Source organism: Lissotriton helveticus, chromosome 9 (genome assembly GCF_964261635.1).
Source record: "Lissotriton helveticus chromosome 9, aLisHel1.1, whole genome shotgun sequence".
NCBI classification, from domain to species: Eukaryota; Metazoa; Chordata; class Amphibia; order Caudata; family Salamandridae; genus Lissotriton; species Lissotriton helveticus.
In genome coordinates, this window is record NC_136070.1 from 376,586,158 (window position 1) to 376,598,783 (window position 12,626).

Genomic DNA, 12,626 nt, shown 5'->3' on the forward strand with positions numbered 1-12,626 from the left:
ATGCAGAGGTCTGTCCCGCTTGTATTCCTTGTGTTTTCTTAAGGTCTTGGTCTTAAGCGCCATTTGGTTGATAAGTCAAAAATAAGGCAAACCGACAAATCGAGATGCAAGGACCAGATATTCAAGCGATATTCGATCCCTCCCGGTCACTCACATTTCAGTGAGAAATCTTGCATTCATTGCTCCATGGTTATTATGCCTGCATCCTCTGACTCAAACCCAGTTCAGTTGCCAAACTGATTCCCTATAAGTGTCATGGGCCATCATCAAATCTGGAGAATATTGAAACCTTCAAAAAAGCCTTGCTGCAGTTAAAGGCATTTCTTGTTCCTTCTGGCACACCTTCGGGCCCCATGATTCATTTGGGGTCTCAGAATCTTGCTGGCGGTTCCCGTCCCCAGTTCTATTTGACTTCACTCCCACCCACAGCTGGCCACAGACCATGCTTTGACCTTTCTGCTATGGATACTACTGGTTCTCACTGGTTCGGCACCCAGCTTCTTTAGTTCCAGACTCGGCAGAAGCTCATCAGAAGCAGACATTGGTGCAATTCTGTCCCTTGTAGCATTGAGAAAATAAAAGCCTACTATATGATTTTGGATGATTCCCTTGTTTTTCCTGTACCTTGACACTGATATTAACAGAATTTGAATGCTGTTTGTCTCAGACTCTGACACAGTCCAGGGGCTTGACCCAGTACCCTCTGACGATAGAGAGGCAGACCCTCTCAAACTTTATCGCACTGATGAAACCTTGTTTATGGATGTGCAGAATTTTAGTGTCTTGCAGCTTCTCCTGCTCGCACTGAGGACAGTACCTCCTTTGCGGTGGTGGTTGTCAGGGCCATAGATGTTTTCGATTTGCAGTTCTTTACAGTGGATCTTAAATGTAATTTGTTGATGAATATTTTTTATCCAGGGCCTTTTTCATTTAATGAGTATACATGTAGCATGGCCTAAATCTTGTTCTATTCCCCTAGAGAGATGCCCATTTTCAAATCTTCATAGGCCACCTCTCAAGGATTGCACATTCTTGATTCAGCACAGACTCTGGGAAGCTTAGTGGTGCAGGCTTCCACTAACTGTTATTCCTAAGGCCTTTCCCATGGCTGTCTGTTGGGGTGTCCAAAATGGATTGATTCTTGCAGATCTTGCTTTTGGTCTGCATGTTTTGACCTTAATTTTTTTAATACAACAGACCATTATGCTCTTAGGGACATGCATTGTGAGTGAAATCTTGCCTGCCCTTTCTGAAGATTTCAGGAATTTCTTTGCACAAATTGCCGGATATATGGCATGTGACCATGTTTGTGCTTTCCTGTAGCTTCAACACCAGATTGTGTTGCTTGCTTCATGGACACCAGCATGGGGTTTCTTTGCCACAAGTGGATGCACGCTACTGGCTTTTCCTGTGATGCCCACCCTGCATATATGTATATTACATTCAATGGAGCCAGGCTTTTTGGCGATAAGGTTGACTCTGCACTAATGTGCTACTTACCTGGCAGCTTAATTTGGTTCTCATGTGCACATCTTTTGAATCCTGGCACACTTGTTGACATAGTTGATTGACTCATAAATACTTTCTTTTTGCGATTCCTTCTGCCCATGGTTCCTTCTGTGGAGCTATTATAAGCTACCTTATTTCCTGAACATTGATGCTTAGGACTAGGGCACCCTTTCTCCCAAAGGTGGCGTTGCCCTTCCATTGGCGCAGTCCATCTCACTCCCTGCATTTTTCTCTCGCCCTATCCCTCTGAGAAGAAGCGACTACGCTGGCTGGATCCTAAGCAGGCCCTCAGTTTCTACACTGATGGGACTAAGAAGGACTAGGTGGACGACAGACCTTTTAGTTGGATTCACTGGTGTGAAGAAAGAAGGTGTCTAAAAAAGGACCTTAATGCAGCAGGTTGCCCTTTGTATCAAGTCATGCTGGTCATTGGCCAAGAAGCCTTTCGGGTTCATATGGCTAGACTTCAAGCCACTACTGTGGCCTTGGCTACAGGTGTTCTGATGTTGGACATCTACAAGGCGGCTACTTGGGCGTCTCAACACACCTTCACTAGGCACTCTTGCATCAGTTCCCAGGTCTGCAGGGACGGCCATTTTGCCCACTTGTACCTGCAGGACTTTCTTGTTTGGAGCCAACTTCTCCGACCCACTTCATTGTGGCGGGTCCTGCTTTGGTATTGATTCAAAAGTTGAGGAATGAGAGGTTAGATGTATTCATCAGAAGAACAAGTGACTTATCTGTGGTAAATCTTTCTGTTGTATACTGTGTATAATCCCATATTACTCACTGGCTGTCCATAAACCTATTCTGTGGAGGTGCCTTCCTTTGATTTTAATAAGGTGCCAAGTTTGGTGATGCACACTGTTTATTTACCAAATTATTAGTCGCTGCGCATCTGAGGGAGCGAAATGTATGAGGAAGAAAACCGACTTCAACATGCAGGAGTGGGACTTTTATTGTGCTTGTAGTTGTTGCTTCTGAAGGCAGTCTGGCGTTGATGCGAGGGCCAGTAACGAGCTGTTTCAGAAGTTTCCAGATGCAGTCTGGTGCCTGGCAGGATTTCAAAGGGGGGGAATCTGTGTTTAGAGAGTCCACCATACTTAGCACTGCCGAAGTTGTTACTTGTTCTTTGAGCCTCTCTTCTTAACTTTTGGAATAAACTCACAGCTTTTTGGCAGAACTAAAACTCCATCCCAATTCTTTGCTGATAATGTGAGTTTTTTTGCTACTACCTTGTTCTCCTGTAGTTGAACCTATGTTATGGGAACCATGTTTAATCTTAGCCACTCTCTCTGAGGATTTCAGCAATTTCCTCCTGCTTGATTTTGGCTTGTTCTCCTTTTTTTTAACTTGTAATTCTCCATGCCCACGGCACAGGTTTTTTGGTCTTCTTGTTAAAGAGGTTCTAACCATACAGTGACATAACGTCTTTTTTAGTTATGTATTTGTACGTCTAGCTGTGGATACCCTTTTAGTAGGTGCAGTGCCAGGAAAAAATAAATCTATCCACCAACAGAAATTCTCCAGGGCTAAATTTGGTGCTGACAGAAGTTCAGTCCCATTTTATAGCCTCATGCTGCTCTTGCAGATGCAACACATATATGATGAATATTGCCACTAGGCACTAAAACATTTGGTTGGCAGCACTGATAACCTGTGGTATCCCACAGTTCAGTTTTGAAAGTACTATGTAAGGACTCTAGAGCTCCAAATGTGAATTTGTCTTGTTCTCTTAGTTATCATAGCATGGTAAACTCCATATACTCCATGAAAGTGATAGAAATGGTAAATGTTATTGGGTTGATGAATGAACAAGGTAAAGACGTATAAATCTCTTGGGTGTAGGGGATAGATGGGCGCTCATATAGTGAATTTCACTTGATATCCCTATTTACAAGGCAAATTAGTCTGGTGCATTCAAAATTTGGGAAGAGAACACCCATGCCTCCCTATACTCAATCAGAGATTGAAAACTTTAGACAATATTTTTTTGGAGCACGCATGCACACGTTAAAGTCTTAGTTTTTAGAAGTAGCATAAAAGATCAACATAAATTATCAGTCGGGCTCTTGCAGTTCCTTTCTTTATTTTTGTCGCACTCCAATCCCTTTGTGCCAACGCGTTTCGCTGTGGTTCGGTTGACCTACGGTGCTTCGTCAGGGCTGGAAATAATACAGATTGTACATATGTAATTTACAAATATTAGCATTTTGAGTAGGTGCTGATAGAGCCCACAGCAATGCAACCAAGTGCAAAGGAACTAGTCAAAATGAGCAGTGCATATTGCCAAAATCTTTTCATTTTCCAGATAGCCTACATAGCTAAAGCATAAGTATAAATCTGAAATATACATAAACAATCATGTAAACTTTAAACATCCACTTCATAGTGACAGCATGAACTATAAATCACTTTTTAAGACCTAAAATGACCAAAGTGTTATTTATACTTAAGTAACCCATGTGTGAGTGATAAATAGATCATGCATCATTGCGATGCCGGTACCTTTAGCTTCTCTCAGGTGCAATGCCTGATGGGGTAGAGGAGAGTTACTTGTTACTGAACAGAATATGCGAGGCAAGGTTTCGTTATTTAGAATCTGTCGGTCTATAAGTAAGCCATTAATATTCAAAAATAGTCCTACCTCGCTGGAGTTATTTAGGTATTGGTCATCTCCGTCCTCACAGTTTCTTGAAACAGTAATCAAAAAGTTCACAATTTAATAATTGGTTTCTCCGTGTTAGTCAATACAACGACAAAATTTTGGTCTAGAACAAAATAATAAAAGGATGTCCAAATTAGTCCAACTCCTTCCTAAAGTATACTAAAAGTTATAACTAATATCAAATGATCTCAAGCCCGAAGGCGTTCGCAAGCCACATGTTCTATGTTGATAGGGCCAAATTCTCTTGCCTTTATATTGTGCCAAAAGCTAATTCATTCCAAATAATGTCCTCTCTAGTCCATCCCAAATCAGGCTGTGTCACGGATTACACAGTCCGGAAAATGTCAGTCGAGCTTAGAGCAATATACTCGATCGCCTGTTAATAACGTAGGGGTCATGACCGATTCTTAAAACCTGCTCACAACCATAATTCTCAAGCGTATCGAGAAAAGTATAGGGCGATGATCTTACCTCGTCTCTTAGAGTTGTAACTTCTCAGTCGCGTGCAGCCCGTGTACAGGCCAGCACCTCCATCTTCCGGGTTTGCGCTAATAAAGATTTCACGCAAACACTGAAGACGGACCTCTTACTCCATGGTTGAATTTCAGGAGCCATCTTTAGCTGGTAACGTGTAATCTAACAGTGACAATCGTATATAAACGAATAAATAGAAACTAACAGTCTAATCTGGCGATGCACAAATAATGGTGTAAAGTTTGTAGTTATTGAAGCAAAACATATTTTCTTAAATAAAGCATATTGCAACGCAACATAAAATATAAGGGCTAACTTCAGACTAAATCACATTTTAGGCGCCATCTTAAGCTAGTGAAAATCTTGTGAGTTGTGTAGGCAACCTTATACAATAAAGCATATTGCAACGCAACAAATAAAGTAAAAAATATGTGGGCTAACTTCAGAATAATTCAAATTTTAATCGCCATCTTAAGCTAGTGAAAATCACGTAGGTGGTGTGAGCAACACTATACAATAAAGTATATCCCAACGCAACAAATAATATACGTGCTAACCTCCGAATAACTCAAATTCTAGGCGCCAACTCAAGGTAGTGAAAATCACGTAAGTGGTGTGAGCAACCCTGTACGGAGAACAGTGAAAAGTCAATCCGTTGTTGACCAATTTGCCAAAATAGACCCCTAATATAATTCTTATCCTCTATTGCAAACCTCATAGACAGGAAAGCCTAAGTAGATTATCCATAGGGGTGGGTGATCTCATTACCAACTTGCCCTCATAATCACTTGTACTCTATCTTATTTTATAAGTCAAATTACTGCCAGTTTTAGGAATAAAGCCTGTTTCCATGCTAAGTTAAAAAGTCATTCACCTTGTAACCTAATCAGTTCAGTCTGCTAGAAAATATTGAAGCTCCTGATCAAAGTTTATGCCATCTTCTACCGCTCTTAAGCGCATAATCCACCTTGCCTCACATCTCCGCAGCATAAGTTCCCTGTTACCTCCCCGTGGGTCCATTTTCACATGTTCAATTCCAAAGAACCTGAAGCTTTTATTTTCATTTTGGGCTGCGCAGTTGTGTACATGTTCCGCTATTGGGTACCTGATATCATTTTGTTTAAGCGCTCTCTGGTGTTCCCCAATGCGTTCTCTAAGCATTCGAATTGTACTTCCTACGTATATTTTACAACATTTACATTCAAGGATATATACAACATATTTAGTACTGCAGGTAATATTCATAAGAATGTTATATTTTTTTTTACTATTTCCTTCATGAAAATTCCTTGTTTTGTCCTTAGCACATTTACAGACCCCACAATGTCCACATTTAAAGAACCCCCTAAAGTGCTGGTCTAACCATTTATCTGATTTCTTGGCAGCTAAATAGAAAGCGATGAGTACTAACCGCATTCCACCTTAAAACCAGAGAAAAGAAACACGGCAAATACCCAACTAATTCGGGTTATTGCCAGCTACACCCCAACCAGCAAGGCGTTACGAGAAAGTATGAACAAGCATTGGCACGTTCTGGAATTAGATAAGGCCCTGGAAGGCTACATTGGAGAGCAACCTCTGATCACATACCGCAGAGGGAGAACGCTAGGCACACTTTTGAGCCCTAGTTACCCCACCAAGAAATCAGATACATGGTTAGACCAGCACTCTAGGGCAGTGGTTCCCAAACTTTTGACTCCTGAGGACCCCCACTGAGTCACTACTGGAAGCCGGGGACTCCCTAGCAATTTGTAGGATTTAAATTTCAAACATTAAAACAGAAATTCGAAAAAAATGAACACACGTGTGCACACAAAACAAATATTTGAATTACTAACGATTTTAGGGGCATTTTTGCAAGCCCCTATCACTATGGGAACATTATTTTTTGTGACGTTCCCGTGGTGATAGGGGCTTCACCTTATTTACAAGGCATCATTAAGCCACTTAACGTGGCTTAACATTTATGAATAGATCGGAAGATTGCACTTGTTTTTCTCCTGGAGAAGTCTTTGTCGTCACGAGATCGATGACTCCTCCTCTGGTTGCTAGTGCGCATGGGCATCGGCTCCATCCTTAGATTGTTTTTTTCCGCCATCGGGTTCGGATGAGGATCGAAGCGCTCCGGATCGACTTCGATGAAGAAAGTTATATTCGGCGCGTATTACCTTTCCAATTCGACGGTATTGTTATCGAACGCGGCTACACTTCCATTTCGACGCGTCTCGACGTCAACAACAAGATTTCCAACTGCTACGTCGACGAGACCAAGAAGCCAATCTCGACGTAGTCCAGCCCGGAGTCCATGGAAAGGACTCCATTAAAAAAATGTCCAACGTGTGGTGCTAAGTTCCCATACAAGGACCTACACGAGGTGTGCAACCTCTGCTTGTCCCCTGAACACGAATCCAGGGACTGTGAAGCCTGTGCGGCATTCTCCTCCAAGTCGACGATTAGAAACCGTCGAGCCCGAAGACACGAGGTATCGAGAATGCAGTCACAAACAATCCCGGAGCTGTTCGAGGATCAGCACCCCGAAGAGGAGGAAGAAGAGGAGGACGAGGTGGGGTTAGAAGCGGACGAGTCCGACGTCGAGGAAATCGACGTTCATCAAACCGTGAGTGACGACGTCCCTTTACCAAAGAACAGACCCCGCACGGTGTCGACCCCGCCCTCGAGCCCGGTCAGACAACCGAAAAAAGTTTCAGACGCCCCGCCTTCGGGCCCGGCAACGAAACCGAAACCGAAACATTCGGTCTCCCATCATGGTGGATCCGAAAAACGGCCCACCTCGACATCGACACCGAAGCTCCATACAAAGGAAAGCTCGAAGTCGAAACAGTCCATGTCGAAACAGAGACATGCTTCGACGTCGAAGACAACCTCGACACCGAAGACATCCTCGACACCGAAAACATCGGATTCGAATATATTTTCGGTGCCGAAAATACAAATGGACAGTCAGAAGAAAAAACACCTTTCGGACCCAAAAACTTCGGTACCGACACAGGAGCATCAAACAGATCCTAAACAAAAGACTCCGTTTATTGATCCACAAACTGGCAAGGTAGTGACAGAACTACCTAAAAAGAGGAAGAATGAACAGTTGGACGACAAAACTCCTCCTAAGAAGAGAACAATGGGGACGAATACAACTCCTCCCCTTTCTCCACAACCTAGAGACACACCCTCTTCTCCTCTTCCTCACACTAGGCCAGCTACTCCTTTAACACGCCCATCTACACCTATAACAGATGTAGAAAGTGACACAGGAGAGGGAGAACATCCTAGGGATGATGAAGACACAAACCCAGAGGATGCAGACCCATGGGAACAATATAATGTAGTGTCAGATAACGATAACGACCCTGACCTGTATCCCTCAAAACCTTCACCTCCTGACGATAATACTGGTTTTGCACAACTAATTAATAGGGCAGCAAAATACCACAAGGTAGAGCTACATGCAGAACCTCAAATAGAGGATTTCCTGTTAGAAACACTACCTGCTGCACAAAGAACATCAGGGACACTACCAATGCTTAAGGGCCTCCTCAATCACACATCAGAGATATTCAAAGACCCGGTGAGGGCTAGGGTATTAAACCCAAGAATTGATAAAAAATATAAGGCAGCTCCAAAAGACCCAATATTTATCAAGGGACAAATTCCTCTAGACTCTCTAGTGGTCACAAACGCTCGCAAGAGAGCAAACTCTTTAACCACAGGAGAAGCTCCACCTCCTGACAAAGAGTCTAAGCTAATAGATGCCTCCGGCAAGAGAGTAGCATCCCAAGCGGCAAACAGCTGGCGCATAGCTAATACGCAAGCGCTACTTGCACGGTATGACAGAGCTCATTATGATGAATTAGAAAAACTCATCACACATCTCCCTAAAGAACATCAAAAGAAGGCAGATCAACTCATACAGGAAGAAAAGTTAATAACTAATACTTCCATTAAGTGCGCCCCAGACGCAGCAGACACTGCAGCAAGATCCATAAACACAAGCATCATGCTAAGGAGACATGCATGGCTCAGAGTTTCAGGGTTCAAACAAGAAGTACAAACATCATTATTGAACCAACCTTTTGATGAGAAAACACTTTTCGGCTCAGGGACAGATGAGGCCTTAGAAAAAATGAAAAAAGATACGGAAACGGCTAAATCAATGGGAGCATTGCAACAGCCAACCCAAAGAGGTTCCTTTCGTAGGTCCACCTATAGAGGAGGATCCAAAAATACAGGTACAAGCCAGCAACCAACCTCTTTTACACCAACATCACCCAGAGGTAATTCTAGAGGTAGTTACAGAGGTAACAACAACAAGGGTAGAGGTCGCGGAAACAACAACAACTGCAACTCTCCAACCCCAAAGCAGTGACTTCATACAGGTCCCCCCAGACCATATAACACCGGTCGGGGGACGCCTATCACGGTTACTACCTGTCTGGGAAAACATCACATCAGACAGGTGGGTGAGACAAATTATCCAACATGGTTATTGCCTGGAACTCACAGCTACCCCACCAAACATCCCCCCCAAACATCCCCCCCAAACAGCGTCCAATGAGACAAGATCACCTGACACTGTTAAAGCAAGAAGTACTATCCCTGCTAGAAAAGCATGCCATAGAGAAGGTTCCACAACACCAACAAGGAACAGGAGTATACTCACTATACTTCCTGATCCCCAAAAAAGACGGGTCTCTAAGACTAATACTAGACCTAAGACCTCTCAATGCATACATAAATTCGGAACATTTCCACATGGTCACGCTCCAACAAGTACTTCCTTTACTGAAGAAAGGGGACTTTCTTTCTACACTGGATCTAAAAGACGCTTACTTTCACATCCCTATTCACAAAGCCCACAGAAAATACCTCAGGTTTGTGGTAGAAGGAGAACATTATCAGTTCAAAGTCCTTCCGTCTGGTGTCACAACGGCACCAAGAGTGTTCACAAAATGCCTAGCAGTGGTTGCAGCTCACCTAAGAAGACAACAAATGCATGTCTTCCCCTACTTGGACGACTGGCTAATAAAGGCCAAGTCACAAGAAGAATGTCTTCAGAACACACAAAGGACAATTCAGCTACTGCACCAGCTAGGGTTTACGGTGAACTACACAGTCACACCTGCAACCAAGCAAGGTTCAACAATATCTAGGGGCTACTATAGACACAGAAAAAGCCAAAGTATACCCCAATCCAGTCAGGATCCAAACAATGCTTACAGTCATTCAAAGATTCCAACCACAACACTCACTAACAGCGCGAGTGTTCATGCAGCTATTAGGGATGATGTCATCCTGCATACTGCTAATACCATATGCCAAACTACAAATGCGTCCGCTACAAGAATGCTTAGCGACACAGTGGAATCCGGCTCAAGGACAGATTACAGATCTGGTGTTGGTAGACGACCGCACACACCGCTCTCTGAAGTGGTGGAACACAACAAACATTGCCAAGGGGCGGTCGTTCCTAGAACCAATTCCACAGGTGATAATAACAGCGGATGCATCGCTCACCGGATGGGGAGCGCATATGGAGAAATATACAGTACAGGGAAGATGGATTGTGCAGGAAAAAAGACTGCACATCAATCATCTAGAACTACTAGCAGTGTTTCTAGCATTGAAAGCCTTTCAAATGCATGTTATCAACAAAGCAGTCCTGATCAGAACAGACAACATGACAGCAATGTATTATATTCAAAAACAGGGGGGGACGCACTCTCTCCAACTATCCAGACTAGCGCAGGAAATCTGGAGATGGGCCATTCCTCAAAACATCTATCTATTAGCCGAACACCTACCAGGAGTTCAAAATCAGATAGCAGACATCTTAAGCAGACAGTCAGAACAAATACACGAATGGGAACTGCACCACCAAATACTGCAGCCATTCTTCCAAAGATGGGGACAACCAGAGATAGATCTCTTTGCCACTCATCAGAACGCAAGATGCCAAAGCTTCGCATCCAGGTACCCACACCACCTGTCGCAGGGAAATGCGTTATGGATAAATTGGTCCAACAAATTTGCATACGCTTTCCCCCCCTCCCACTAATTCCATTAGTGGTCCGAAAGCTGCAACAACACTCAATGACCATATTAGTAGCACCCACGTGGGCACGACAACCGTGGTTCACCACGCTTCTGCAACTCTCACAGGTGCCACACCAAAAGCTAAGAATTTTACCCATGCACCTTACACAGAACCATGGAGAAATAATGCACCCAGATCCCAAACAACTGAACCTAGCGATCTGGCTCCTGAAATCCTAGAATTTGGATACTTAGATCTACCCCCAAATTGTATGGAGATCATTAAACAAGCGAGACGTCCCACCACCAGAGCATGCTACGCAGCTAAGTGGAAAAGGTTTGCTGTATACTGTACCAGTAATAACATCAACCCTCTGGACGTATCAACAAAAGAGATTATTTGCTATTTACTACACTTACAGCAATGTAATCTTGCGTACACATCTATCAGAGTACATCTAGCAGCTAGAGCAGCGTACCTACAAAACAGGCAACACCTATCCCTGTTTAGAGTACCAGCAATCAAAGCCTTCATGGAAGGCCTTAAAAGGGTCATTCCACCAAGATTACCACCTTCCCCGGTCTGGAACCTCAACATAGTACTCACCAGACTAATGGGACCACCTTTCGAACCTATGCATAGGTGTGAAATACAATTCCTTACATGGAAGGTGGCCTTCCTTATAGCCATTACCTCCCTCAGGAGAGTAAGCGAATTACAGGCATTGACAATACAAGAACCATTCCTACAGTTACACCAGAATAAAGTGGTTCTTAGAACAAACCCAAAGTTCTTGCCTAAAGTAATTTCAGCATTTCACATCAATCAACCAGTGGAACTACCAGTCTTCTTCCCAAAACCACAGACGGTAGCAGAAAGGGCCCTACTCACACTAGATGTCAAAAGGGCAATATTGTACTACATAGAAAGGACACAAAATTTCAGGAAAACTAAACAACTATTTGTAGAGTTTTTCCCAACACATAAGGGCAATCCTATCTCTAAAGCGGGCATCGCCAGATGGATTGTAAGATGCATACAAATATGCTACATAAAAGCAAAGAGAACGTTAGCTGTTCCTCCTAGAGTTCATTCTACACGTAAGCTAGGAGCATCTATGGCATTCTTAGGAAACATTCCCCTAGATGACATATGCAGAGCAGCAACTTGGTCTACACCACATACCTTCACAAAACACTACTGTGTTGATGTGCAGGCTACACAACAAGCCAGAGTGGGCCAAGCTGTATTAAAAACGTTATTTCAAACGGTTGCGACAGACACGGGTGACCACCGCTTGGGAGGTAACTGCTGTATAATATATTCATAAATGTACCATCTGCAGCCCATATGCCTCGAACGGAATATGCTACTTACCAGTATGCATCTGTTCTTGGCATAGAGGGCTGCAGAGTGGTACATATGCCCTCCCTGCCTCCCCGGAAACCTGTGTCTGTCCCAACATTATCTTATTTAGATACACTTACATGGGCATCTCTTTCTGTATTCTATTACACTACTCCATCTAACCCTACTATGGCAAAACAATCTAAGGATGGAGCCGATGCCCATGCGCACTAGCACCCAGAGGAGGAGTCATCGATCTCGTGACGACAAAGACTTCTCCAGGAGAAAAACAAGTGCAATCATCCGATCTATTCATAAATGTACCACTCTGCAGCCCTCTATGCCAAGAACAGATGCATACTGGTAAGTAGCATATTCCTTCACCCAATGCTTAGCGTGAAAGGGGTGTGCAGTGGGTGTTGCGATGGGCGTTTTCTCTGCACCACCCATTGATTTAGACGCTGCTCCCTATTTACAAGGGCAGCGTAATTGGGAAGCAGCGCAAAAATTAAGACCAGGGAAAACCTGGTCTTAACTTGGCGAAACAGGGAGAAATGCTATATTTCTCCTCGTTTT

General features: G+C 43.5%; 1 protein-coding gene across 1 annotated transcript in view; it reads left to right on the top strand.

Annotated features, from left to right (window-relative positions):
- Positions 1 to 12,626, top strand: part of PAPOLA (poly(A) polymerase alpha) — a 701,574-nt gene that overhangs the window by 278,486 nt on the left and 410,462 nt on the right. The window lies entirely within an intron of this gene.